Source organism: Bombus affinis, chromosome 13, assembly GCF_024516045.1.
Source record: "Bombus affinis isolate iyBomAffi1 chromosome 13, iyBomAffi1.2, whole genome shotgun sequence".
Taxonomy (NCBI): domain Eukaryota; kingdom Metazoa; phylum Arthropoda; class Insecta; order Hymenoptera; family Apidae; genus Bombus; species Bombus affinis.
Genome location: NC_066356.1, coordinates 3,171,365 through 3,189,949, shown reverse-complemented (window position 1 = coordinate 3,189,949; position 18,585 = coordinate 3,171,365).

Sequence of the window (18,585 nt, the reverse complement as noted above, 5' to 3'; positions counted from 1 at the left end):
TAATACTGATGTACATCGACGAATTAATAAACAATATGATGATAATATTAAATCGTCAGGCGTGTAATATGAATGGCTCGTCGAGCAAATGATTTGAAACAGCAGTTGTGCTTGTCAAAATTTGTTTTCTAAATAGTATTTGAAATCTTGGATGAAATTCCACCAAATCGGTATATTTTCTCTACGAAGTTTCTTTAGAGTGTTAAAATACCAAGTAAATATTTTACACTTAATGTTACATACAATTACATTTTATGTTTAATATTTGAGTCTTTTGGAAGCCAAATCGATCAACTTCACATTTGGTAAATTTTTCATCATTGTTTGAATAGTGTTGCGAATTATCGTATGTATGTACCTAAACGAATAAATTTTATTTTCACTTACTTTTGCGTTAAGAATTTAATTGTTTCGTTTTTTCCTAAAATATTCTATTTGAGACCACATTTATAAATGACAAAGAATTCAACTTTTAATAGCCGATATTATAGAATCGTTCAACTTTCAAAGAGCAATGTCGAAAATATTTGTGTGCATGATTTAATGGAAACTTTAAAATACACAATACCGTTATTACGTCAATGTATTTTCTGTTAAAAATAAAAACATCGACCGTTATTGTTGAGAGTGAACTAAAAATAAAACGACAAACACTATTGTTACTTTGAATGATAAAAAGTTAATTGCCATATTCGCCACATTAAAAAAAAAGAAGTAACAAAAGCTGGCATTCTTGTTATTAAATTGTTATTCACAAATGGCGCATGACTACAATGAAAGCCTCCCCACGAGCGCAGCGGCGCTCATTTAAATAAACGAAGCTGTTAAATTTCACCTCTATTACGTTTCAAAAATTCAAGCGCACGATTTTCCCATTCGTGAAAGGGGTTCCTATCAATTTGAATATTTATAAGGAAAGGAGGCCCCGTGAAATTCCCAAGTAGGTTTACAGATATTGGTACGATTTGACCAGCCTTTGAATACATTAATGGAACTCGAAGAAGCGATTACGCCGCACAGGCCGGCTGTCTTTTCTTTCTTGTTATACTTCTAGAAGCTGTTCGAACATTGTGTGAATTAAAAGAATTATACTGGGTCATATATGAGCATGATTTTTTATTACAACTATGTATTCGAAAGCATTCGGTTTGTTCTTCGATGTTATCGATTTACTCTGTTGCTCGAAATTCTCGACGAAGTCCATAAGAGGAAGCCCAATTTCCGAACGATTGTCCATGATAATTCGTTTTGCCTGTTTTACGCGTAGATTTTCGCGTCAAAGTTTCCGCTTCGTTAAACAATGCGGTGTGACAAGGAGAAAAAGAGAGAAAAAGAAAGAGAGAGGAGAGGGGAGAGAAACTGTTGCTGGAACAATGTAAAAAGTTGCTGGACATGCATTATCGCGATGATGGAGAATTGAAAAAAGAAAAAAAAATGAATGAGCACGTATCAGATTTAAACGTGTCCAATTATCGAGTGCGTTTCAACCAGGGACGAGTGTAGGATGTTTATTACGAACAATTGTTCGAACAGACGAAAAGAGTGAATGAGGGAAACCAAAAAAGAGAAGAGTGAAAAAAGAATAAACTGCTCCTTGTTGCTTGTTTATCGGTCGGTTGGTATCATGAATTGATGTAGGAGTTGCGTTAATTGTGCGCATCTGCACAAAAATAAATCGCGATCGCGGCAGGTTAAATCGAAGTTGAATCCGGTCGCGTTTATTACTCCGGGAAATCCATGCAATTCTCCCTAATTCCAATTTTTTGTCTCTATTTGTCTGCTTTCTTCTTCTGTTCCCATCCCCTTCGGTGTGCGTTTCGTAGCCTAGATTCTCGCGTTTCAGTTTTCCTTCTGCGGTCATACTCGTCCGTTCAGTCGTTTTACGTTCTACGCATTCTAATAAATTATTTATAGCCTTGAAAATACTTATAGAAAATGTTTATTGATTTGGCACTATCCTACTATAGAATGACAACGAAAGAAATCTGTTTACTTAACATTCGCAATTTAACCTTTTTCTCTTGTAAATCACCGTTCGTGCTTCCCAGAGATTCATCGAAACAGGGAATTTTGATCCATCGGAGGTGGCTTAATAGCTTCTAACCCTGCCTCATATTGCAGTTTTCATACTAGAAACTCAGAAAACATTTCACTTTTCCCTCGCCTCTCTCTCTCTCTCTCTCTCTCTCTCTCTCTCTCTCTCTCACACACACACACACACACACTTTCAGTTCGCTTTTCCAGTCGCAAGATGCGTTCACCTTAAATTACGACACGGCAGTCTTGCATCTCCCATCTACTGTCCCCCCTCCCTGCCTAGCCCTTTTCTTCGTGGTTTACTTCCCTCATCGGGTTAAGCATCGAGTAACCGATTGCAAATACGTAGAACGGGGGTTGCGAAGAGGCGGAAAAGGGGAATTGAAGTTTGCCTAGGTTGTAAGAGGAGACGCTGGTAAATATCTTCCTTACCTATCTTCTCGTCGATTTCCGGATGGCGTCTTCGTTTCGAGAAACGCCATTCCACCTCTTAGCAACACGGGAACCAATAGTCGTGCAACCCCCTTACCAATGTCTCGCCGCATTTCAACGAGTTCAAACTGAATCAGTTAATCTTTAATGTGTAACCGATGTTCGGCGCATCGTCTACAGTATATATTATTTCTACGGTTCTCCTTTTTGGCATAAGTACGGCATACGTAGATCTCGGCAAGAAGCACTTATTCGATATATATTAACGCTTCGAAAATTTATAATCTGTATGTCAATTAAATCGATAGTTTGCCTACAGTTTTCTGATCAGTGAATAAAGGAACAGTTTTAAAGAATAGGTTCGACTGCCTTGTTATTTTTCGGTGGTTGATGTAACTTTAAACAATAGACAAAGGCAAAAGAACAAACGTTTTCTTCGCTAACAATAATTTCGATTTAAGAAAGAAATTTCAGTCGCGAAAATTCCAACAGGAAATTACCGTCGACCCTATTAATATTGCACCAGAGGGACTTAAATATTTATAACTATAGAGACCGTCGTGGATTAAAAGTGTTGAAATCGGATCAAGGAATGCGGGATACAATAGGAAACTCGAAATCAAATATTTGAAGTTCCTTTTCCTGAAGAGGATTTCATTCCGCCTTGTTCTTCGTTTAGAGGATCTAAATAACTATGTCTATGAACCATTGTAGGATGCTTGCAAGAGTCTTGAATTCCGTTACAAGCTTTTACTCAGCTCATATAATTCGTTGTTGCTTTCCTGCTTCGAAATTTAATACTTCGTATACAATTTAATTGTTTGACGTTAAATTTTCTAATGATATATCTATTATCTTAACCATAACACTCGGCAATAATTCATTTGTATCATAAGAAATTGATTTCGTAGAAGTCGATTATACTCTTATTATTATTCGATCGTCGCCCTTCCGCGACAACCACTTACAAACCAAGAAGAATTTATCATCGGATCACGACGTAATTGCGGTATAATTCAGGAAACACGTCGACTCGATAATTTCGAGTGCTTTGCCATCGTTCCCTGGACGGGATAGAAATCGTTTCGCAGACATTGGTAGTCCGTAAAGGCAGACTGTTAAGAGATGGAGGAAAAGGAAATTCCGCGGCGTGTCGCGGAGCGTTTCTCAGATGGTTGCGTTCCCCTTCTAAGACGATTATGTCAAAAAAAAGAATTAAAGATGTCAAGTTGAAAAGTGGAGCTTTAACGTACGAGGAAAACGGTGGGCGACTGGGACGAAAGGACGCGGGGGGGGGGGGGGAGCAGGGGACACGGAGAGATTCGGTAAAAGAACATATTGAAAGAAGTATAAAGAAGGGGTGACGTTGAAGAAAGAAGAGTCCCTCCAGGCAAAGAACAGACGTTGAAAAGATAGAACAGCTTGTTGGAGGTATCTCCATCATCGACCTTTTACACTTCGACTCCCTTTTCGTTCTTCTCCATACTTTATCTCTTTTTTTTCTTTCTGCTCTCTCGTATCGGATCTAGATCTTTCTACCTTCCTTCTTCCCTTTCTTTCCTCCGGTTCTCCTCCTCGAAAAACCGCGAGGAAGTCCTAGAAGAAGGCTCAGAGGGGTCGAAGGAGGGTAGACCAACGCCCTCTTTGGTACCAGAGCCAGTTTGCTCTTTACATTACATTTATTTTACTTCATTTTTCGCGGAATAAATGTCTTCGGGGCTTTGCCAGTCGGTTAGGAAAATACTTTCATAATACTTGGCTCCTCTTTCATCAACCCTCCACGCAACGTGCCTTCTCCCTTCTTCCAGCTTTTTCTCTTACATTATCTTCTCTCTTTCTCTGTCTCTCTTTCTGTCTTTCTCTCTCTCTCTCTCTCTCTCTCTCTCTCTTTCTCTCTATTTCTGTTTGTCTGTCTCTCTCTTTCTGTCTGCCTGTCTGTCTGTCTCTCCCCCCTCTCTCTCACTATCTTTCTTTTCCGCCTTCTCTCTTTACCTTTGTCTTCGAAAGGAGCACGGTTTCTTTCTTTCTTTGCCGGGGAGAAGCCATGGAATAAAATAATAAAGGCAACCAAGGTACGACATCCTCCACCCTTCTTTACGCACCCAAGCCACCCTTTTGTTGCGTCTACCAACGAGAACTAATATCTCCGTTCGCGATACAAAGGACATTTTTTGGATAGCTTGTGTGGCCGATGTTATGTTATGATTTATGGTTTGAAACTCGCAGGAAAATACTTGTCATTAAGCGATTATCGGTTTTCTTCTTCTCGAACGGAGCCAAGTTAAAACTTCTTCCTATTTTCGGCTGGGATTCGACGAGTTTCCTAAATAAAATAATTACTGGGTAAGATTGAAATCTAATGAAACGAAGTGTTATACTCATGCGAATGATTCATTTCACTTTTTTCTCGATTAATAGGAGATCAAATATTCCTTCGATGATATCGATGATATAAAAGATTTGGTTGAAATTTATAGTGGAAAAATATCGTTAGCCAAGGAAGGATTTTTTCGGAAGACCAAGGTACTCTCGACTCTCGATTCGGGGTTGGTGGATTTCCGATTACTCCACCCGGAAACAGGTTGTTCCTTTTCTCCGCGGAAGGTGAGACGAAGGTAGATCTATTGACTGTGCCAGTCTCGACCATCCTCGGAGGTAATTCGAGAGGAAGATCTGAACGCCGATGAGAGTCGACTGATTGTGAGTCACGAGGGGGGAAGGGCTCCTCTTCCCTCACAGTTTAACGAAGTTATCAACGAAATCGGCAAAACAAGTCGGATATAGTCTTTGTTCGGGAATCATTATCCGCCTCCTGGTCTTCGATTACGTGTCTACGTGTAATGATTGGAAGAAGAATGTCTTGGGTTCTAAAGAATGAAAAGCATGTAATGTATTCGGTATAAATATTAATGCCAGAAGAAAGTGGGGAATTATCGAGGGAAAGAGTAACCGACGACCGCGAATTTGATATTGAAAAAGATGTATCTTCGAAGAGATACAATGAGATCATAAATTATTCCTATGAAAAAAAGTAGTCGACAAGGATTCCAATACGTATCAACGTGGATTTGCACTCTAAAAATTACTAAAAATATCAACGATAACTTGGATTTTATCTATTTACAAAGTTGCAACAAACCACTGTTTAGATTATTATATTACGCAGCATGCATATAAATTTCCGAAATTTATGTCGTTTTTGTATACAATAACAAGCATGTCGAAGACGTCATCGAAGAGGCGCTTAAAGCGAAATTTCTTTTATTTTATTTTAAAGTTTCATACTTTTTAACGCGAAGGATGTATTATTGAAAGACACATAGGAACGCCTTGACTATGAAACGACTAAAACTTGAGAGCGGAATACGTATTTTGAAAGCAATATGTATATTAAATCAGACGTGCTGTTCAAAGTTGCACGTGCAGAACTGTACCGTGGGATTTTTATTATTCTCCATATTCGCATACCTGAGAATTGCGCTAATTAAAATTGTTAATAGTATATGAAGCTTGTGGATTTAATTAACCAAAGTATCTCTTCGAAGTAACTACCAACGTAATATAAATTGATTCAATCAACTATGATTTAACAACTGGCCATTTCACATTTCAAATGTAGATACACTCGTTTTACGTTGAAAATGAGAACATTTTGTAAGAGATCCGTATTTATAAGTAAGCTCGGATTCGGGATATTCGTAACATTGTATCTCTTTAATGAATTCGTGTTTGAATAAAAGAAAGAAAAGAAAAGAAAAGAAAGACAACAAGACAGAATGAAAGAAAGAAAAGTGGAATAAACGAATGTTCGAATAAGCGAAGGATCTGCAGAAAGAATACGGCACTTTAAATGATTCTCCAGGGTGAGGGGGAGTGAAACTTTGCAATCACGTTCTGCAATAGTTTCTCATTAGTTGAAGAGTGTACGGCGCAATACACTTGCTGCACTTGGCATCTAAACTACAGTTCTCTCTTTCCTGGATTCACGATAGTTTGATATCGAAGAGGTGAATCGAAGGAAGAGGAGACGTTGCTCCTGAACATGAGAACGATATTCCTCCCGGAATAGCTGGAGATTGCTATTTCCTTACCTTCGTTCCCAACAATTCGTGCGCCATCGAAAATCGAACACGCATTTCCGTTAAATAAAACATGCATTACGTCGGTATGACAAGATATTCTGACAAATCATTCGCGCATTCCAATTTTCCAATTGAATTAGGTCGTAAGAAATTTTCATGTAATTAATTGATCGATTCAATTTCAAATCTTAAAAACCTATAAATGTGTGTAATTTTATCGATACCTATGCCATATATGAATTCACGTCCGACACAAGCACCTCTATCGTAGATGACGAATCATCGAGATGAATCTCTCTGGGAAGGGAAAATGAAATACAGGAAAAAATGGCCGGATTTTTGATGCGCGTGTTTTCCCCGTGTCTCGTTAATTAAGCCGTGCAGAGGTTACAATGACATATCGGAGATATCCAGCGTTTGAACTTTGATGAGAACGATGTTCGTATAGGGGTGGTTAATGCGGTGACACGCACTGGGACACCCCAGAAGGGAGTGGCCCAGCCCGGCCATTCTGGTCATTGCTCAGTCGATAATTACTTACCCCCGGCTTAATGTGCGAAGCTCATCAAACTGCCTGTGAAATATCGTTTTCACGCGCACATATGCGCCTGAATCAACGACGCTGTCATCGGGGCACGTATTACGGATACCGGGACCAAAATTTATCATGTTTGCCCGCAAAGGGTATCCGCCGACCCTGATGAAACTTCGCTCTGAACTTCACGCGGATGAAGGATGGAACTTCTACCAAGATTTGATACTAGATAGAAAATTTCTAATTTACGGATTGAATTTTTTATGGTTGGATAACTTTTAGACGAACATTAATAATTGCGATTTGAATTTTGGCTTATTTTTATATTTCATAAAAATTACTTCATATGAATTGCGAAACTTTATAAATCTTATCGTTTTTCCATATATTTTAATACAGCGTCACATACATATAGTATATTTAAGGGCTCTTGCCTTTCCTTTCTTCCCCACAACCTCGCTGGAATTTTGGAATCGGCACAAACAAAGATAAATTTAGAATTATGAAATTACGATGCATTCAAGAATTGTCTCTTTCGTTCCTTTCCTTCCTTTCTACCTCTGCCTAAACCTTAAAATCAGCAGGACCAAAGGTAAAGAATAAATCCGATAATTTTCTCTTCCCATCTTTTCCTTTATTTCCTTCGTTCTTCTTTAAAATTAAACTTGAAAGTAGCAGAAACCAAAATTACGTAATAGTTCCACACTTCTTATTGTATATTCCTTCTATATCTCTCTCGATTCCCTCCTTTCCTTTATACTCATTTCCATCGCATTTTTTTCCCATATCTTTCTTTCCTTCTCCTTTTTTCTTATATTTCTTCCCCATCACTTTCATATCTTTCTTCCCGTATCTCTTTCCCCGTCTCCTTTTTCGTTCTGCTTCTTATTCATTTCGCATCTTTCTGTCCTTCCTTACATCCATATACGTACAAAATAAGATTATAAAAGAAGCAGACAATAAATAAAATGGAAGAAATAGTGATAAAAATCTTCATCTTGGATCAAAAGAAGATAACATGGGAAGATGTGGCATGCAAAATTGCAATTTTGTATTAGAAGAATATTGATGTGGTCCGGAATAGGTTTTTAAATAAATAGTACAAAGTTTTCAATTTATTGTCGGTTTATTGAAATCATTTTGTAATACATACAATTCATACAATAAATGTACCTGTTTCTAAATTTTAAAGTAAATATCTTTAAATGGCAAATGAATTAACAATCAATGTAATATTAAGTAATTCATTGAAATTTTGTTTAATCGTAACAGTTTTGTAATTTTAGTGTGAAAATGTCGTAAAGTTCGATGTTGTTTTAGTTGGAACTGCTATGTACGACATGATAAAATTTCTGTAACAAAAAATATCCAAAAATAATTATTAATAATATATTCTACAAAGTCAACTCAAATTAAATTTATGTAAAAAGAATTCTCATATATAAATATATAGAAATACAAAAATTGTATAAAAATGACTACACAATAAAAATAAATTTGTAAAGTCAATTTATCAATAATAATTCTTATTTTAAATAAAATCACTAATGCATTTTTATTACAATAAGTAATGTCCCTAAATTTATGTTCATACAAAATTATAATTTAATTAAAGACAATATCTAACTTTGTCATTTTTAAAATAATAGTGAAATTAAATAATAATAAAAATTAATTTTATCTTTTCTATCATTACTAAAATAAGATACAGCCATTTATATTCGATAGAACAGAAACTGAAAAATGATATAAAAAATAAAATAAAGTCCCTGTGCTTTTTAAACAATATTTAAATAATTCGCTCGCCGCTAAATATTTGGAAAACACCAAAAACATTCCCCAAAATCATCCATCTTCGCTGAAGACTTTCAGGAAACTGACAGCGGACGAACCTTACCACTCTTCTTTAAATTTCTCATATTAATTATCTTATATGCAATTTTGTGTGTGTGTGTGTGTGTGTGTGTGTGTACACAGTACACAGAGTGTCGCACGACTCGTGGATAATCGACTGGGACGCGATTTTAGATGTGAAAATAAGTCATAGACATGAAATAAAATTTTTGCATTTAAAGCCTCACTTTGAATAGAACAAAGTTTAAACATGTTTAATTAAGAAATGGTCTAGTGCACACGCATTATACGATACATTTCCAAAATTATTTTTCTCGAAAACAAAGCATCGTATAAAGAAATTTTATTCTACATTTTTTACCTATTTTCATATGTAGTTTAACCTTTTGTTCGCTATTCGTTCCTGTTTAGTCTATAATTAGCCAAGTTTAAATATATTTTTGCAAATTTTTAAAATCGTTTTTTCGGAAATGGAGCGTCATATGAAAAAATTTTATTCCTTCTTTTGATTCATCTTGACACGTATAATTAGTCAATAGTCGCCGACCGTCCTGTATATATTGGATTGGCAACTAAGTGATTGCGGATTTTGTCAATACCACCTAATGACATTAGTTGCGTTACATATACGTATCGAGAAGGAAGAGAGATTGTACTCTATTAAGAGTACAACGATCGTTAGTAAATCAATGGGTTTATAGAAGAATAGAAAGGAACTGGGTGGCCGACGGAGTGAAAGCTGCAGAAAAAGATGTAAGAAGACAGGAAATAAGCACAAGAACAACAGCAGCGAACTTTGTTTAACGGAATTTTATTTATGGAAAACGACTGGCAGATAGAACTGGCTGGTTGTTTCTTTCTTCCTTTAGCGGTGGAACGAGGGTTTCTAAGCTTTTTTCAATTACATACACAAAGTTACGTTGCAGATTGATATCGGCCGAACCGGGTTCTCCCTTAAAAACTAGCCTTGGTAATAATTAAGGATCCGTGAAATTAAAAGTCTATCCCTAACAACATCAGCATGATGGTAGCGATTCTTAGGTTCCCTTCCTTTCCTCGCTCGAATATTTCTCCTCTTACCCACTACTTTCCGCGAGCATTAAAACTCGATGAAAGAGATCCTCGAGATGCTCACGAACTACTCCCGCGGCAGCTTAGCTGTCCTTAATTAATAACCCAATTGCACCCGGAACGATACATAGTCATTCTTTCCTTCTTCCACAAAGGCTTTTCGGCTGGCAGAATCGCCAATCTCTGATAACTCGCAAACGTTTCTCTTTCAATTTCCTTATTCCTTTTTCAACGTTTCCTAAACCGAGAATCGACGATGTTTCGCCAATCGTCCCTTTATTGTCAGCTAATTTTCTTTTCCTTTCCTTTCTTTTTTGTCGGTACGTACTATTCTTTATGTAAGAAGTAAATTTCTTGAGAAGAGGTGTTCTTTCGTCTCACAAAAGTAATGGCGTGCGTGCTCCACGTCTCTCCGAAACAACAGACGGACATTGTGGAGCGTGATGGCAGATGCTTTCCGTGCTATAGTATTTGGACGAATCCTTAGTCAAACAGTCGCGATTTCTATTCAGAGATCTCCTGTTTCTCACAATCAGACAGAAATGCAGAGGTCGTGCGTGGTCGTAGAAAGTCGGCAAATTTTTATCGGTCAAAGTATCATATGTGATAGGAATAAAAATCGCCTCGCGTCGATTCCGTACACTTTACATTTTCATAAGACGTAATGATACAATATCCTCCTATGGAAAATCTAGAAAAATTGCAATCTAATAAAGTATTTACATTCATTTGGTTGCATTTTACGAACAATTATCGCACCATCTCATTTTTCGTTATTTAATGATATTTAAAAAATGTTCTTATCGCATTTTTCCCTGTGATCTCACAAAGGTGACTACAATTACCTCCATCACAGAATAGGAAAGAAAGAGAAATGAATTTTTTAAACTAATGGTTGTTTGATCGTATAACCAGAGAAGTATGGCAGAGCGTGAATTTGCCGCGTAACACGTAATCAACCACACGGGCAACACCGCTCGACCAAGTAAAGACATAATTTCAATGAACAAACACAATTACTGGCCTGTTACGAAACGGGTCATTTGCCCGTCCACCGGTCTCGTCGAGAGGCCCATTTAGCCGAACAGACTACGTTGTTCCCTCTCGATGCGTTTCGTACCGTTATGCACTTAAGAGTGTGCCGTTCGACATTGCATAAAAGCCATCGCTTTCTTCCTCTACATGGAAATTACCATGCGTTTCGACGGCGTACTTTGGCCCGAGGAAAATTCAATATCATTCGCGTCTCCCTTCACAAAAATACATTATCTGTCCTATACGTCGAACAACACTTATAAACAAGATTCCGATAAAAGGTAAAAAACTTTTCAACCTTCCGATCGAGTGGCAGCTAGCTTTCGGTGATTTTCAGATTTTTCGAACGTTAGTGAAACGAAATTATATCTGATTTCAACAGGACGTATCGCCACGTGTTCATTGCTTTTTAGTTTTATCCATTCGGAATCCGGATCAAGTCTTCATTTTTTTCGGTTGACACATTGATTCTGTGCTTCCTGTACACATATTGATTCTGTTTGATGTGTGTATTTATTCGTGACATCATTGTTACGCTTACAGGTTTTTTGTAGATATCGATAAACTTGCTGTTTTCATAGTAATAGTACTACATAGATGGTTCGATCTGCCCAATCTGCTATTATTTTGACTTTTTTGAATTTTTCGATTGTAACTGAAGCTCTTAAATCGCCATTTTTTTATCGTTGCAACTGTTAATAATTCTTTATTTTATTTATTCTATTCTTTAGGATTGATCACAGGTTACGAATACCGGAAAAAGGTCTCGGTCTTTTCAATCGCAGTTATTGCACCTCAACTTCAATTTTCACTTATTTGTCAATTTTTCTTCCATTGAAAAGATTTTTCCTACCTTTCGAAGGGAAAGGAATGGTATTTTCACCTTATAATTTCTATAAATGGCTGCGCTGCGATCCTTTTTAATGTCGATTGCGTATCGATACTTAATTACAATCAAATACAATTTAGTTACATACAAAGAAAAATGTGGTTATAAACGGCTAATAAAAAATAGAAAATAGTGCGTGATACATTCTCTGTCTGAGGAATTTGTTGCGCGTTGCGGAGCGAGGTGAGGGTGGGGAACAACAAGAATCATGAAAAGATGTAAGAATCGTAGTCGACGGTTATTCGGACTTGGAGGGTCATACTTGTTCTTATTATAAGGATACAACGGGTATTGCGTAAGCAGCTTGATCTGTCGACCTCTTGAAATCGAAGAAGATTGTAACTCTAAGGGTAGCTGTAGCCTTCGGGGCGTGTTTCGCTCACGACTCGCTTTATTACATCGCCTTCTTCTTGTTCCACGGATTCGTTCGACACAACGACACCTCTACTGTCCATCACCTCCATCCTCTTTCGTGTCTTTTATTTTTCTTTCTCTTCTACTTCCGCTTGTTCTTCTCCCCCTTCTTTCCCATCCTTTCCGCTCGTTCCTCCTGTTCTCGAAATCTTGTGTTTCAAATCGATAGACGCTTTTATGCAATCGCGTGCTTCTGACCCGACTTTTCTCGCTTTCCTTCATGTTCGATCAGAGCTCTTGATGTCGTTATTCCACGATACGATAAGTTTCTCGTTAGTTTCGACTGTATCGAGGATTCTCTCGTCGGTTAAAATATCTACTCTTTTCTGAATTCGAGACATCGGAAGTTACAATTTAGAATTATTACTGCCGCTTCTCAAAATTACAAGGTATTTATAAATTATTTGCTCTTCTTTATTTATTGAACAAATTTAACATATGTATGTATATAACATTGTTATTGTCATTGTTAATAGTTTTGCGTACAATTCACTATCGAGATAATTTTCGTCGCGATTTCGTTCTATTTCCTGTATCGTATTAACATGTTACAGACATCAAGTAACAGAGATTGTATTATATCTACATTTTGCATCCGCGCAATTTCTTCTTCGGCCATTGTACACAGTACAGCAATTGCACAGGCGCATACCCTTTTTCCTTATGCATTGCATATTGAATCGATGATTGCTTCTTTGCCATTATGGTTCGTACGAGATGGAAATATTCGAAAATTGTATATCGCTATTTCGTTTATTTATCCTTCGTACTTTCCTTTTATTTTCTTCAACTACAAGAATAATAGCAGCATTACCGTATCCTGTTACTGCGCTTCGCTCGCATCATGTTTCCATCGGAATACCGAGCAAGGTATAACAAACTATCGATTACCTATAACGAATTAACTTCTTTTTCAACTTTGCAAAAGTTTTAAGTAATCGGGATAATTTTTAATAACACGGTGTTATTTTTCTTCGATGATAATCTTGTCATTTTAAAAGGAAAGCTAAAGCCAATATTCGTGCAAATTTGAAGTATAGAGACATTGAAATCTTTTGTCGTAAGAACAAATACAATATTGAAATAAATGTATGAATTCATTATGTTGAAAGAGTTAAAGTAGTACGTAGAGCGCTATAGGAGGTATCATGTTTCTTAAAACGCAAAATATTACTCTTAGGAAAACCCATGAGCTACCTACTTCTCGCGAATTTTAAATTTGTAAAAAAAGCTTGTGATATGAAAAGGGGTCGTGGAAATTTCCGCTAAAATTTAACCACGGACATTTAGCAACGATCGTCCAGCAAAATTGGTCGAAACATTGTCCAACTCTGGTAGGAGACGTCGCTTCCGGCCCTGTTTTTTAGCCGATACGCTGGAAAATTAAGCAGACCGTGATATCTGATCATTCTACCGTTTTATATATCTTTCGCTAAACGGCGTTGATTTTGATTTTTCCCACCAGTTAGCGGTCGGCTGGAAAAGCGACAGGGATTCTGACCGAGCAGGCCAAAGGGTGGTTAGTAATTAAGGGTGAAGGGTATTTTGGCAAAAGTGGATGAAACGAAGCGTTCCTGGCAATTAATTTTCGCACCCAGTTTCAGTTTGCAGTCCCACTCCTAGCATCCTGGCTCAGCCACCCCCTCTTTTTCTCTTCCCTTCACGATGCCTGTATCTCTATTCGCTTATCGTTCAACAGGATAATACACGTATACGTGTATATATAGAAAGGGACCAAGCACGCAGAGTTGCCAAGGAAGACGATGTGTGACACCTTTCAACGGTGTCAACTACGCTAGTTTAAGCTTTTGCCAACGTTCGAGTGTTAATACCATGATTAATATGCGACGCCTCGCTTTTCACCCGACCAACGCCTATCTCTCCGTGACTAAGACCAGCTCTGTTACCTATATGCCTTTTACAGAACATACACGCTGTTATTCAAAGTTTACTTACAACCTGCAGCGAATTCCATTTCGTATTTATTAAACGCGCATACCTCCCTTGCTCACACGCTCTGTCGATTCTTATTAATTGCGCTTGAGTTGATGATTCTTCCGTGTTGAAAAAGCAATCGTGTTTGTTTCGAACTAAATGGTTCGCGAGTTATTTTATCGTGCTGCGAGATTTTGGCATTTAGAGAAGAATAGAAATGGTAAAGATTGCGATGCGTATACAAATGGGAAAATGTTCACTTATCAGAATTGGATTGTTTCTTTAATTATCAAGTAAGCTACGGAGTATGTAATGTGTAAATACGATAAATGCGTCATGCGCCACACATACACATATTTAAAAAATATATGATATCGATATAAATAGACAATCTGATTCTTGCCAATAATGAGATTATATATGAATTGTTTTTGTATGATACAATAGGAGAACTTTATCATCAACATTTAATACTTTCCATAATTTTGATGTTGATTGAAGCAGTTTTTTGTAAAAAATTATCGAACAAACGAGGTCGGCGTCAGATTTCCATAACGTAGATGCGTTTAGATGCAGTTTTTCGATCGACCTGTACGAATTTTTCGCGCTGGCTTAACTCTCATACGATGGAACGTGATTATAAAGGCAAAGAGATTTGCGCATGAGGATTTCACCAACAGATTATAATAGTTTCTAAAATGTGAGGACCGATGAAAGAGACTGCAGCGACATTTTATTTAATATTTTTACCAAGTCGAGCTCATTTTTACGCCACGATAAATATTCAACTCCGTGAAATGTTTTTTGATACATTTAGGATTACGTATCCGCTCCTGACTTTTATCGTTTTACACGGTGATTTTAATTTTTTAATTTCTCATTCGTTGCAAAATTGTTTACACACTGCAAATTATAAAATATAAAAAAGGTATTCTTCAAGTTCATGCACCTTCTATTTAAAATTTTAATCAATGAACTTGGAAATATTGTACAGAGAATGGAATAATTGCTAAACGATGTAATCTTGGATAGCAGAATCCTATAGGTCATAGATGAATCGATAAATATAATATTGATTTGGTAAAAAAAATAATCGTAATACAATTTAGTAAAAATTAACGATTAACATGACAATTAAACACGAATATGCGATGGATAAACAAAGTTGTTACGATATTATGTATATACGTACAAATGAGATTCTACAGATAATTCGGAAATATAACGCATAGTAGGAAACATAGCAAGAGGGTAGGTTCGGTACAGTGATCGATCAGATTCGTTGTAATGTTCTTAATTATTTATCGTAAGATATACGATGATAAATGTCGGTTATAAAACAACGGCGTAGGTTTGTTACGGTAAATTAGCTTTGAAACTCGCCACGAGATCTGAAGTTCGCGTATCAACTTTGAATATTAAGGAAGACAGATGGAAACTTTTCAGACCCTATTTATAAACATTTTAGAAGTTTCGCGAAACTCATTCTGACATATTAATTGTTATTAAGTTGCCGTACGTTAATGACTCATACATTCGCACTCTTTTTAGGTAGTCAATTTTCAATATAACAGCCGTAGAATGATTTTGTTAAAAGATTACTGCGATTATTTTAGCGAGTATTCTTAGATTAAAGGATATAAACTACGAAATCGAACAAAACTTATCAACCATCCTCTTTTGCTTATGGTCTTCCAAAGTGCATTCCGCACGCCACCGTAGAAATATATTTTCTTTGTCCACCCTCGACACGACAGGGAACAGAAAAATCCGAACAAGCGAGCACGTAGTAGCGTGGCAGTTGCTTAATAACAATTATTAACCGAGGTAATCCTTACATCGGACACGATGGTGGCGGCATAAAGAAAGTCGAGGCGCTACATGGTGGGGGAGTTAGTTAGGCGTTACGAGGATTTACGATAGGTCCTATTTCACGTAGCTAACCAGCCGCGGGAACTGGCTCGTGGGGTCAGCGTCTATACGGGGAACGGAGAGAATGAGAATGCAAGGGTGTGCGCAGGGTTACGGGCCTTGAATAGGTAGGGGGTACACGTACGCCAGGGGCAATAGTTTTCAGCTACCAGTAGTCATTTGTAATTGGAAGCCAGCAACGTTGGCTTTATTGCTACCATAAAGATCTCGGCTTCCTCGGTCGACCGCGGTCTCTTCTTGGTCGCACCGCCTTTCGCCTCTGTCCTTTGTGTCGGCGCTAGAGCATAGTTATCGTAACGTACGCCTCTTGCGATTTACGCAAATTAGCACCGCGAACGCTTCTTACTCTTCCTCCATTTTTTGTTCTCACATATAAATCGAAAGTATCGTAGATGATAATCTCACCGATACGCGTTGATAAGCTTGTCGAACTATTTGTTTTTATGAATCTCGATGGATCTTCCGTGATGGAGACATCGAATGACGAAACAAGACTGATTTATAGTTATGAAAATTAATCGAGGATGTATAGAAAGATTTGATTTCTCGGCAAATTAACCCCAGTTCGAGAAAATCCGTCGAGTTTTAGTTGCGGCATGTAAATGTATTTTTTCAAGCAAAACGTTAAATAGAGATACCTTTTTCAAGATAGCATTTGTTAAGACGATTAAATGACTATATTTTAAGAAAAGACAATTTGTTATACTTATATGAGTAAACTTTATGTCAAATGTCATATATTCATGTCATATATATCAAATTGTCATATATATGTATTTGAATGTATGTATGTGCGCATGCTGCCATTTATTACATATGTTAATGTTATTTATTGCGCATGTTAATATAGCTGCATAATTCACAACATGGTTCTGTAAATAGACCGTGTAATTTATTTTCGACGTAAATATGTCTTTAAACGAATTTTTTTAAACTAAGTATTCTACATACAAGATTCTGTATCGACAGGCCCTGATGAAACTAACGATAACATAGGCAGAATAGTAAAAATACACAGCTCGAATTAGATATATATACATATACGATATGAAAACGGATATCCAAACGACTACCAATGCACTGTCAGAATTTTTCGATCCTCAGGCTTGTAGAAAATACAATATTTGGCTTTTTAAAACATCTGATACTTGAAACAAAAAAAATTAAGCGAAATCATATGATTCGTTCATGTGAGAATTGTTAAAACTAATATAAATATTTTCTGTGCAAAAGTTGACAAATTTGTAAATTAGCGATTTTATCGTTGTGAAATGCACGCTACGAATTCAGTTACAAATACAACAGAAAAGAAAAAGGAGAAAGTTTAACATTTGCGTATGCATACAAACCGCATTATAATTCGTTGGCCGGTAATGAAATTCTCTTTGGCTTGCCATCAACTCCTCGGGGGATTTGGTTTATACGCGGCATCCCGATGGACACAAATGCAGTAGTCATCAATTTACGGTATTACGACGAAGTACTTACGCATAAAGCTCATAGTTCACGTTGTCTGATTCCCTTACGAGGCTACCGATATCTTTGACGGAAAACGACACGTTAGAACGTTCTAACACAAATTCGTTCGACTGTTCACGTAATTGTCGATTGAAAATAATCCGATCTCTTATTTTATTGGATATTGGTGTTTAATCACTAATCAGTATCCTCGAGCTATAAAAGCACAAAAAATTCAGCTAGGTTTCATTTATATTAATTAAAATTTTTTACGGTATCCAACCCTTGATAAACTACGTATAAAGTAATTTCTGTCAATAATTCTTTTCGAAATTTATTCGTTCTCAAGACTATCGAATGATCGATCGATCGTTGAGTTTAATTCCTAAAAACTTTAGCTTGAAATGTTAATTTTATAAACCTAATTTTCAAATCAATGATAAAAATAGATTAAATTAACAAGCACAATGACGTAAAACGAAAGACCATTCGCATGCGATCAGATTAACTAAAACAAAAGAAATACAAAAGATCTATCTGCGTTCTATAATTTGTAGTTTGGCGTATAGTTGTATAGTAGTTGTAATAATTCACAAATTATTGGGAATCATGCGGATTACAAAGAAAATAAATGCATGAAGCAACTTGGCAATAGAGTGGATACTCGCATAAATTACTTGTATGAAAATAAGCGAATTGACAAACGTCGAGTCTTATTAAAATTCATTAATCGTGCAAGACCGTCCATTTTCCACCGGTTGACGGAATAAACGTATACGTTCCAACGAATTGAGCGACTACGCAACATTCTACCATATTATTTATCGCTTAATTCGTATGAACCGATTCGATTCGGCTTGATTAAATACATACGGTAGTCAATGAATGAACAGTCGCGTGCCCGCGGCGTT